Raw genomic sequence first — 9364 nt, 5'->3', positions numbered from 1 at the left:
GAGAATGAAGAGTGGCCGCTGGATCAAGAGCAGGAAGCGTCGTCGAGAAGGTTCCCTCTTTCATTTTTCCTTTGTTTTTTTTTCTCTTTTCATTCTCCAACCCTATATAAAGGGGTTTTTCACCATGTATAAAGAACACTTTTACACACTTTGAGATACACTCTCTGTTCATAGTTCTAAGCTCTTTAGGTTAGGGTTCCTTTCCGCTTTCGTAGAAGTAGAGTTCTCGACTTTTGGATTTTGTTGAGACGATCGCGAGGGTGACAGGCCGCGAGAGTCTTGGTGATTTCCGGTAGTTTGTAAAATTTTCTTTTCATGTTAATAAAGTTGAGTTTTGTGTTCTTGTTCTGTTCTTGTTTACGTTTCGATTTTATTCTTTGTTTTTGATTTCTGTACTTGTTATGTGTTTAGAAAATGATTTGGATTCTGTAACTCTGCACTTCTATGGTTCCGTTTGGAATTAAATGTCTCCGTAGTGAGCATTCTTCATCGAGATGTCTTCTCGAGTCAGAGATGAGTTCAATGCATAAAAATTGATTCAAATTTGTGTTTCTTGAATTTGTTTCTGAATTTTAGATTGATGAATAGGTTAATGAACATTGGTTGGACAAATCAGTGGAAAGAGTCAATTTAAAGTTTTGAAATATGACTTAGAATACCCTGGATTGGGATTCATATTATCAGGATGTCTTCCTGAGAGCTCTAAGCACTCTTTTATTCAATCCAATGTGCAATTCACCTATGACTTCAATTCTGATTTTGAGGTTGTTATATTGCTTTTGATTAGTTAGAATTTAGGTACTGTTTTTGCTTCGTTTCAATTTTAAATTCTGTTCTTGATTGATTTCTGGTGATATATAGATTAGGATAGAGTGATCTGTGTTGCTGATTTGGTTTCATTGCAAGTTGATTTCTGTTTTAGCCAATACTTCTTACTTTGATTTTTGTCTTCCTGTAAATAGACTAGGTTTAGTATATTAGATGTTTAACTGTCCACTCTCTTGGTTCTGATACATGTATATACCATTGTTTTAGGGATCTTAGCATCTTGTTCAGTTTTAGTTTTGGTTTCCTTGCACTGTTAATTGTTAGCATTCATAGATTAGTTTTAGTTGTATTCACTGCTCATTTTGTTCTGTTATACATAGATTCTATAGTTTAGCTTAAGTTTCAGATTTTATTTCTTTGCATTTCACTTCTTTATTTTGTTATTTTTCTTTAAACAGATTTCAATTGCTTTATTCATTTCTTTTTAAATTGCATTGTTCATATTTCTTTTCCCCACCTTGCTTTAGTAGTTAGTAAATAGTAAATAAATACAAGATTTAATTCTACACTTTAAACTTAATTCTAGCCGAGTCTTTGGATTGATACCTAGGTTGTCCCTATACTTCATTAGTGGGGAAACTTAGTTTGTTCTGATTTTAGGCGACAAAAATCGGTTTAACAGTGTATCATACATCCCCACAATCATCTCAGCAGTGGCCACCTGCCCTCTGTGAATGGACTGCAACTGAGCACCTATAAGAGACATATACATGACCCTCATCTGGAATGGTTCTGCTTCATGAGTCTCAGCAGATGTCTGGCTCTGTGCTGGTCCTCTCTCTCTACGAGCACGGCGTGGTGGAACTGGCTGAGCTGTTTCCTCACCTCCATAATAGTGTCTGTAATAAGCTCATCAATAGCTTTTCTTGGCCTCTCAAATGGTGGAGCAGAAGTGTCCACCCCAGCTATCTTGCAAAGGTGAGTGATCAAAGAGGGATGTCCTAGTGGTGCTTTGTTGTTTGAGGTATTGGCGCACACACTAATCTCATCAGCTATCACATGCCCAATATTAACATTCAAGTTTCTAATAGCACAGTAGATGAATAGTGCCCTGCTGAGAGTAATATCTGACACATGTGAACATGGCTGAATGTTGGCATGAGAAAACGCCATCCAATACTTTGCAAGAGGAGTCAAATCCGTCCTCCTAATGTTAACCACTAAGCCAGATCGATTCCTTTGGAAGTGTCCTCTAGGTATACACAATACTCTCTCCACATCCTCATAATCAGCACCTTCCTCCATGCAAAGAGCAAACTGGCATTGCTCACCAGCCCACACAGTGTCCAGGAAGTTATTGATAGAATCAGGATCATACCTGGTAGCATGGCCTCTGACATAGCCCAAATAATTCTCAGTTGGATAATCACCAATCTTCTTTGCATTGGTGTAAAATTCCTTTACCACAGCTATGTTGGCAGGTGCAGGATAGGTGGCTAGCTTTCCCCAGTCATTCCCTAACACTTGTTCTCCAAATTGAGGAGCAAAGTTAGGTATCATTCCAACCTTCCTCTCCATCAGAAGTCTCCTGTCTTGAACCATCCTAAAGTGCTTCTCATGTTTCCTAGAGAGGAACCTGCTAGAGTGGGGTTGCTCTGGTTCCTTTTCCTTTCTCTTGGTTGCCATGGTTTTCAATCTCTTTCCTGAAGAGGATGTCATTCCTACATTCAAACACAAATAAAAAACCACAGAACATGATGTTAATCATTAGTAAAACATAGAACACAATTCCTTTCGAAGCTAAACCACCGCTGAGGGCCAGAATTTCCCCTCAGCGCCACCAGTGCCACATTCCAGATCACAAAAAATCAGAAAAGCCAAATCTGGCAGAGTGCCGCTCAGCGGCAGTTTACCCCTCAGCGGTAACTCTGCAGATTTTTGAAAATCTTGTTTTAAAGTTGTCCTAACTCCACCCAAATGCAATTTTCAGTTTTCCAGTTCATAATCATGCAGTTTAATTGGTTCAAACATCAAATATATCATCAAATCATGCATAGAAATCAAAACCCCTAAATATTCATGCTTTGACAATCACATTCAAATTCAAGAACCCTAGAATGAACAAAATGCATTTTACTTACTTGGGTGGAGATACTAGATGCAATGAGAATGTTTCCAATCTAAGATACTCTCTTCCAACCCCAAACTTGAATGGAACACTAGTGAGCAAGTGAGTAGAAGAGAAATTTTCAAGAGGAAAGAATGAAAAGATGTGGAAAACCTTGGAAAAGGTATGTGGGAGTGTTTGTGCAGAGAAGAGCCTGGAAAGAAAACCTAAAACGCAGCTTGGGGTATAAAAATACCCTACTGGGCTCGGGTCCCGCTAAGGGGAACTAAAGCCCATCTGCGAGAGTACCGCTCAGCGGCACTTTCGTGATGTGTTCTTCTCCTTCTTTTCTTAACCTACGTGCCTTCCATACATGCCCCTCACTGGTTCCCTGCAATTCAATGTTTAAAATGCTTATGCAAACCCTAACTAAAATAAACAAACAGAAATATTCAATCAACTGGGTTGCCTCCCAGGTAGCGCTTGTTTAACGTCACGAGCCTGACCCAAAATCCACCAACACCCATCAGTAGGTGCAAAATTTTCTTACCAACACCCATCAGTAGGTGTTACAAACATAGTATCCTTCAGTAGATACTTAACCACCTAGCATCCTTCAGTAGATGCTATCTCCAACAAAATAATTACAAAAATAATGTTCACAAATTAAAAATTACAAAACCAAATCAAAAGTCTTTAAATCCACTGGGTTGCCTCCTAGCAAGCGCTCTTTTAACGTCATTAGCTTGACCCAATAAAGTTCAAGTTCCATCTTCTTTATAGTTGATGTTGTCATTCCACCAACTCCTCAGCTGTTTCCTGTGAACTGTCTTGGTCCTTCTAGAATATGGAGACTCTATCTCTATCATCTCCTTCTCTTTAAAGCCCTTCACAACCCACAACTTGTTCTTGATTCTTACAGGTGAGCCAAGTTGGAGTCTTCTTTTCTCCCAGTCACTAGGAATTTCTCCTCCTCTTCCAATATTTTCTTCCTTGGGTACCTGAAACAACAAACAATGGTTACCTGCAACCTTGAGATTTTCATCTTTACGGCTAGTCATGGGTGCATCTTGAAATGCAGCTTTATAACTAGCTTCTTCCTCCTTTTCTTGCATCTCATCTTTGAAGACGTCTACCACCACTCTCTCCTCTCTGTCCTGGAGCACTACTATACCTTCATTTACATCAATGATGGCTTTGGCCGTTTTCATAAACGGTCTTCCAAGTATGATAGGGATCTTCTCTATCTCCATCTTCATCACCACAAAGTCTGCCAAGAACTGAAGTTTGCCAACACAAACTATAATGTCCTCTACAATCCCACATGACTCCTTTGAAGATCCATCGGCCATTACTATTTTAACCTTTACAGGTTTCACTTTAACATTGCCGATTTGCTCCAGTAAAGAATAAGGTATCAAGTTAACACTTGAACCTAAATCAAGGAGAGCTTTCTTCACCTTTTTCTTCCCTATGGTACAAGGGATAGAAAAACTGCCTGGATCTGTTGCTTTAGGAGGGAATGACTCTTTTTTAACAGTTATACACTCTTTTGCCTCATCATCTCTACGTCTCTTCTTTGTAGAGATTTCTTCATCAGATTCTGTGTAAACTGTGATTTGCTGTAGAATATGTTCCCAAGGTGCTTCATTATCCACCATTCTGAATAATTCTGTGAAGTCCAGTTGTTTCCCTTGATGGATTGGAAAAGGAAAAGTACTTTTGCTCTCTATTTCTCTTCTCTCTTCTGTATCTAACTCAACTTTATCATCATCAACACTCTTTACCACCTTGCACTCTTCTCTGGAGTTAACCTCAGTATTAGCCCCAAAATTTCTATTTGGCCTTTCTTCCAATTGCTTGGTAATCTGACCCATTTGAATCTCCAAGTTCTTTATAGCAGCTTTAGTGCTCTTTTGAGAAGATTCAGTTTTCTGTATGAATTGCTGAAGAGTTTCTTCCAACCTTGTTGATCTTTCATTAAGCATAGATAACTGTTGCCAAAAGGTTGGTTGCTACTGCTGCTTATTATATTGACTAGCTTGCCCAGTTTGTCCTTGACCAATGCTTGGGTGTGGTTTCCACCCTTGATTGTAATTCCCTTGACGGTATGGAAATTGATTGGCCATGAAATTAACGTCCTCGACAGCTTCAACTGGAAAGGCACATTGACCATTGATATGGTCACCTCCACACAATCCGCACAACTGGGTTTGTACCTGTGCAGCAGTTTTCAACTCTTTGGGTAATTGTGCAAGAGTTTTAGTCAAAGTCTCCAACTGTTGAGTTAGAATTTTATTTTGAGCTAGCAAGGCATCATGTGTCTGTAATTGGAGAACCCCTTTTTGTTGCATAGGAGCTCCTCTCTCACTGTGCAACTCATTATCACTAGTAGCCATGTTTTCTATAATCTCTGTTGCTTCCTCTGGAGTTTTCCATTTAATATTGCCTCCTGCTGAGGCGTCCAGCATCATCTTGGTTTGTGAACCAAGCCCTCCAAGGAAAGTTAAGACTACTTCCTGTTCTTCAAAGCCATGCGTGGGTGTTTTTCTTAGCAGACTTTTGTATCTATCCCATGCATGCCCCAGTGATTCTTCCATGCCCTGCTTAAATGAAGATATCTCTTGCTTGCCTTTTGTCACCTTTGATTGTGGAAAGTACTTGTTTAAAAACTTTGTTACCACTGCTTCCCACTCTGTGAAACTTCCTTCTGGGAAAGAATTCAACCAAAGTTTAGCATTGCCTCCTAATGAAAAAGGAAACAAACTAAGTTTGATTGCTTCGTCTGGCACCCCATTAATTTTGACTGTGTTGCAAATCTCATTGAAGGTAGTGAGGTGCTCATATGGGCTTTCATGAGATAACCCATTAAATTGGTTGCTTTTCACCAGTTGAATCAGTGTTGGTTTGACCTCCATATTAGCTGCATTGACTCTAGGTCTAGCTATACTGTTAAAGTGCTGAGGTCCAGCTATATTGGTGTAGTCAGCAAGAGTTCTTCTAACATTGTTGTTCTCCATATTTTCTATGCTATGAACAGAACCTTGTGGTGATGATTGTAAGAGAGTTTCTGGAGAAGGGAAAAGTTCTCTAGATGTTCGGATTCTTCTCCTCCGTCTACTCTCGTCTAGACCTTCAAGCAGAGATTTTGTTGTTTTCTTGCTCCTAGTTTGAATTGCCTCCTGCATACACAAGAACACAAAACCCTAGAATATTTGGTTAGCACAAAAAGATATGGGAGAAGATATAAGATTTGAGATGAGAAGATAAAAACAGAAAACAGAAAAATAAAAATAAAAACAGAAAATAAAATAAAATAAAATAAAATAAAAACAGAAAAAATAAAAACAGAAATTCAAAATTAAAGTCAAAGATAATCAATAATCACACAAATTAACCAGTTAAACCACGAGTCCCCGGCAACGGCGCCAAAAACTTGATGGACAAATTTATGAACACCAAAATATGATGTCACAAACTTGTTTTACAATCGGCAAGTATGACCGAATCGTTTCAAGTAATAAACTCGGTAAGACCAAGTATCGTTCTCCCAAAGGACTCACGGCCTAGTTTAGTTATGTGATTTGTTGATTAGCTAAGACTTAAGAACGAAATAATTGGATTTTAATATGCAAAAGACGAAAATAAACATGTATGCATGAGTGTGATCAATGGCTAAAGCAAAATACAAACACTTTCAATGGAATATATGAATGAGTATGTTGTTAGGGTTTATCAAATTCATCTTATCCACTCTCATATATTTTAGGAATTCAACATTCAATTCATCATTGTTAATACCACTCTCTAAATTACCTTTCAAGAAGGCTTCTCCCTAATTACGAGTTCATACGATTCCTAGCATTCCTAATAATTAGTTTATTTAGCACAGGAGCTTAAGGAAACCAATATACTTATTGGGAGAAATTCCCCGGATCTAGACTTTCCCGTACGTTCCCGTATCGACAAAATCAATAATCATGCATTGAATGAGTTAAACAAAGCAAGCATTAGGCAAAGAGGAAAAACCCTAACTAATGATGAAGGAAAGCATAAATCTTAGATTAAGATGCAAGCACAAATTCCATATATGAGAGCTTCAAAAGATTACATTGATTCCCCAACAAACATACAAGGTTTAGTTCACCATATTCATGGTGAACCTAGATGAACAATAATGAAAGAATGAAAGATAAAACCCTAGAAAGGTGAAGAGGTAGCCTGAGCATCCAAGATCCTCCTTCAAAGGGGTGGAAGAGAGAGTGTTTGCTTTGTTTCTGCCAAAGATACCTAACCCTAGGAAACCCTAAAGCTTATATATTATTCGTAAATTACAGAAAATTAGGTCCAAGCCCATAAAAGTGCCGCTCAGCGGTAAAGTACCGCTCAGCGGTAAGTGCATGAATCGTTTCTTCCCCTCAACGGCCATTTTGCCCCTCAGCGGACCTCCCGTAAGCTCCTGAGTGCCGCTCAGCGGTAAACTGCCGCTGAGCGGTGACTTCGGCTTCTCCTTTTGCACTTTTTGATGTCTTTTCTGATTTCATCTCTCTCCTTCTTCACTTCTTTCACTAAATTCATCTTAAAACCTGCACAAAAACACTGAAATCAAGCATAAACCTGTCCAGCTCTCTTATTTATGAAAATATGAAGAAAAGCATGATTTCAAGCTAGTTTCTAAGTGTAAAGGTTGGTTTTAGTGTCAATTTTAAGCATGAAAATAACAGTTTTTCAACTGTTATCATCTATCTAAAACAGTTAATTGATGATTTGAAAATGTCAACCGTCCATCTTTATTAACAAATGCCACTATCAAGAAGCTAATGCAGGAATGGGTAGGATATCTTTTGGAAAGATGGAGTTAGGCTAGAATAGTTTACTTTAAGTTCTTTTTGTTTTGATATTGATAGCTTTAGTTTTTAGTTTTGATATAGTTTGAATAGAGGAATTCTGGATATATCAATTGTAAAAACTAGTTTTTTGATTTTTAGGTGTGGTAAAATTAAAACAAATGACCTTGATGTCGGCCCCTACAAAGCCAGCGTCAACTCCTCCCTTCTCATCCCACAAAAGCCACACTCATTGATCACCGCTAAGTAGGAGAGAATTGCGTTGGGCTCCCTATGATGTCGTTGTTGTAAGGGTTTGACGTTAAGTAACGTCAGCTTTATAGGCCGACGTTAATTTAACGTCTCCTAATATGACGTTGGCCTCGTAGTGGAAGTTAAAGGCCGAAAAACATCATCGTCAAAACCCTTTTTTGCATCAGTGTGTCTCTACAAAGCTAGCATCTCCAAGCTACTTGTAAAATGGACAAGTGGAACAACCTCTAAACATATTTGTCACATGATAAGTCGGGCATTCCCATCCCACCAAGTGAAACCAATAGTTTCCTGGTCACGACCAGTTAAAGCTAAAGTTCCATTAAAGAGCGTTTCCACGTGGTAGAACCTCCTCAGGGAATATAAGGTTTTCATGAGGCTGATCTTGAGCTGCCATCCACGCACGAATGTAGGTCTTTGAAGAGCATCAAGTTCAATACACGGATGAATGTGATGCTTTTATCTGTAAAAACTGTTCATTCAACTAGATGCAACAAGAAAACTTGTGTGACATACTCCTATTGTTGATTCTCACAATAATCATTATATAGGTCTCTTAACAAACTTAGTCTTACTTGGGGATCACGACATTGCCTGAGCTGAAATGTAGCCCTCGTGTGGTCTGTGCCCAATAGGTCTGTGAGAGTTTCTAAAGTCGCCTTAAAGTCTAAGCATTCATTCAACTATAATTGTTCCACTTTAGGCAAATGTAATAGTGCAAACACATCATCTAGTGTGACGATCATCTCACCAACAGTGACATGGAAAATATTTGTCTCTATATGTCATCTCTCAACAAATGTCAATATCAATCCCTTATTATAGTAATTGTAAGAATATCACATAAAGGCATCAAACAATAATTCTCCAACTTCAACAGGACAACCACTTATGAGCAGATATTATAAGTCTCCTTCTAACTTCACCTTGTCTAAAACTCTCATCGCGATATGTACTTCATGCTCTAGCCATTTCTATAACAAAAAAAAATATTAAAACCAATACACATAATAAATAACTAAACTTAAAAAAAAAAATAAACAAAACAATAATACATAAACCTTATACCACAACAATCAAATGAACCCTAAATGCTATAGCATAAATCCTAACCAAGAAATCGTAAAATCAATAAAATTCAAAAGAAACGAATAAAACTATAAACCATTAATAATAAATTAAAATTAAAATTATATATATATATATATATATATATATATATATATATATATATAAACCCTAAACTCTAAATCACAACACACAAAATAAAAAGATTAAAAAAATAACAAAACCAGAATCCACTAAAAATAATTTAAAAGAAGAATTTAAAAAAATTAAAATAACAATTAAAATAAAAATTCTACACGAAAATTAAAATAACAACTAAAAA

This window comes from Vigna umbellata, chromosome 3, assembly GCF_029865625.1.
Source record: "Vigna umbellata cultivar VRB3 chromosome 3, Vumbellata_1.0, whole genome shotgun sequence".
Classification (NCBI taxonomy): Eukaryota; Viridiplantae; Streptophyta; class Magnoliopsida; order Fabales; family Fabaceae; genus Vigna; species Vigna umbellata.
This window is presented reverse-complemented; position numbering follows the sequence as displayed.